Source organism: Lucilia cuprina, chromosome 5 (assembly GCF_022045245.1).
Source record: "Lucilia cuprina isolate Lc7/37 chromosome 5, ASM2204524v1, whole genome shotgun sequence".
In the NCBI taxonomy this organism is placed as follows: Eukaryota; Metazoa; Arthropoda; class Insecta; order Diptera; family Calliphoridae; genus Lucilia; species Lucilia cuprina.
Window position 1 is genome coordinate 8,230,273 of NC_060953.1, and position 3,024 is coordinate 8,233,296.

The window sequence follows — 3,024 nt, forward strand, 5'->3', positions numbered from 1 at the left end:
GTTCTAGTTCAGTTCTAGTTCAGTTCTAGTTCAGTTCTAGTTCAGTTCTAGTTCAGTTCTAGTTCAGTTCTAGTTCAGTTCTAGTTCATTTCTAGTTCAGTTCTAGTAAAGTTCTAGTTCAGTTCTTGTTCAGTTTTTGTTCAGTTCTAGTTTAGTACTAATTCAGTTCTAGTTCAGTTCTAGTTCAGTTCTAGTTCAGTTCTAGTTCAGTTCTAGTTCAGTTCTAGTTCAGTTCTAGTTCAGTTCTAGTTCAGTTCTAGTTCAGTTCTAGTTCAATTCTAGTTCAGTTCTAGTTCAGTTCGAGTTTAGTTCTAGTTCAGTTCTAGTTTAGTTCTAGTTTAGTTCTACTTTAGTTCTAATGAAATTCTCCACATAATTTTCATTTGATTTTCTTCGATAAAGCGTTTTGCAAATTCGTTTTAGCCCATTTTTACTAATACTTATGGTATTAAGAGGCGGCTGATGGTTGTGTAAATATTTTTGTTTTTGCTCTTGTTTTATTTCAAAATAATCATCATTTCAATCGATTTTATGGTTGATATTCAATTGATTTTTATATACAGTTTTTTTATTTGTTTGGTCCTAATGGTTTCTTGATGTCAAACATGAATTACTCACACACATAAAAACCAAACGACTATACACAAATTTACATGGAGGGATATTTTATAGACAGGGATGAGAAGTTTCGAAAATAACGTAAATAATGAAAATATCACGTGACTATATTTACGTATCATATTTATATACATATTCAGTTCTAGTTTAGTTGTAGATTAGTTCTAGTTCAGTTCTAGTTCAGTTCTAGTTCAGTTCTAGTTCAGTTCTAGTTCAGTTCTAGTTCAGTTCTAGTTCAGTTCTAGTTCAGTTCTAGTTCAGTTCTAGTTCAGTTCTAGTTCAGTTCTAGTTCAGTCCTAGTTCAGTTCTAGTTCAGTTCTAGTTCAGTTCTAGTTCAGTTCTAGTTCAGTTCTAGTTCAGTTCTAGTTCAGTTCTAGTTCAGTTCTAGTTCAGTTCTAGTTCAGTTCTAGTTCAGTTCTAGTTCAGTTCTAGTTCAGTTCTAGTTCAGTTCTAGTTCAGTTCTAGTTCAGTTCTAGTTCAGTTCTAGTTCAGTTCTAGTTCAGTTCTTGTTCAGTTCTAGTTCACTTCTAGTTCATTTCTAGTTTCAGTTCTAGTACAGTTCTACTTCACTTCTGGTTCAGTTTTATTTCTATTTCAGTTATAGTTTAGTTCCATCTCTGCTTTTTACTCACCACACTTTCACTCACACCTCCATATTTATTTGAGTATAATTATAACGTCGCTCTATCATTACTCACACACCCTTGTACCCACACTGAAACGGTTTGTTTACAAGTATAAAAGGTAAAAATGCACAAAAATGGAGGCGTTTTTATAGAATTGGTCGTTTTATATCGAATATTTTATCGTAAAATAAGAAAGACTTATGACCTGATATAATTTTGCAGTTTAAATAAATGTGATGGTATAGTAGTTATATAAAATAATTTTTACTTGATTTGTTTTCAAATAAACTTTTACAATAGTAAATATGGATTTTTTTAAATGTCACATAGAGAGAACAGTATGTAAGACAGTGGCGATGAAAAGTATAAGATTGATTTGAAGAAATTAGTGATTTAAAAGAGTATTTCTAGTAACATTACATACCATTTTAAGGAGTTTTCGGAGTATATGAAATTTTGAAATAGACTTGAACCAACTCCTTTAAGATATGAGTTATTTTTAGCGACCTATTACTTATATCATGCACTGTATTACAACTAACATTCGTTATGGCCATGTGTATTGAAGTGTAGATATTTGTACATGTATCTGTATGTCTTTACAAGTGTGTAAGTATGATTGTAAAATGTTGTCAATAATCCAAAAGGATTTACTATTTACATCGTTACGACTGCAAATGCTCAAATACTCGTACAAAGGCCGACCGACATACATTTATTTAAGTATAAACATGTACTTTCGAAATGCGGTCGATAAGTTTAATGAAAAATCTAGACAGAACAGTAATATATAATCAAGACACATACATGTATAATACATGTAATATTTAACAAATGTAAATGAATGCTCCTATAACCCAGTAAACAATTTATTGAAATATAATAGAGAAAGATTAAATTTGTAAACAATTGTTATAACAAAAGTAAAATATTTGAAGTAATTCCAAATTTCTGATTTCATTTAATTGTTTGCTGGGTTTTCTATAAATAATTGTCTATATTGTTTATATCTTTCTACTACATTTTTCAAATCCAATTTCTATAATAATAAATGTTGAATTCAACACATTTATCCTAAAACACTATGGCTTTTAAAAGTTATAGCTAACACTTAACTAAACGCAGCAACAACTATATTTACCAACCGCCACTGTAAACAATAGTTTTTATTTAAATTAATTAAAATCGATTTTTTGTTGTATATATTTCCAACCATTTATTTAACTTTTTCCAGCTTAAAAATGTCACTAAAAGCTAAATGAAATAAAATAAAACAAATAAGGCAGAAACAAAAGTTAAAACTTTTTCAAAAAGTTTAGAGTTCAAATATGTATTTTTTTGTTGTTGTTGGGGTAAAATATTGAATGATTTTAAAACATGTAGTGACGGCAATCAGTTGAAAAACAACATTTTCCTAAAAGTTTCCGTAAAATGAATAGTACTAAGAATTTATAGTTCAGTTCTTTTTCATTTCTAGATCAGTTCTAGTTCAGTTATAGTTTAGTTCTAGTTCAGTCCTAGTTCAGTTCTAGTTCAGTTCTAGTTCAGTTCTAGTTCAGTTCTAGTTCAGTTCTAATTCATTTCTAGTTCAGTTCTAGTTCGGTTCTAGTTCAGTTCTAGTTCAGTTTTAGTTCAGTTCTAGTTCAATTCTAGTTCAGTTGTAGTTCAGTTATAGTTCAGTTCTAGTTCAGTTCAAGTTCAGTTCTAGTTCAGTTCTAGTTCAGTTCTACTTCAGTTCTAGTTCAGTTCTAGTTCAGTTCTAGTTCAGTTCTAGTTCAGT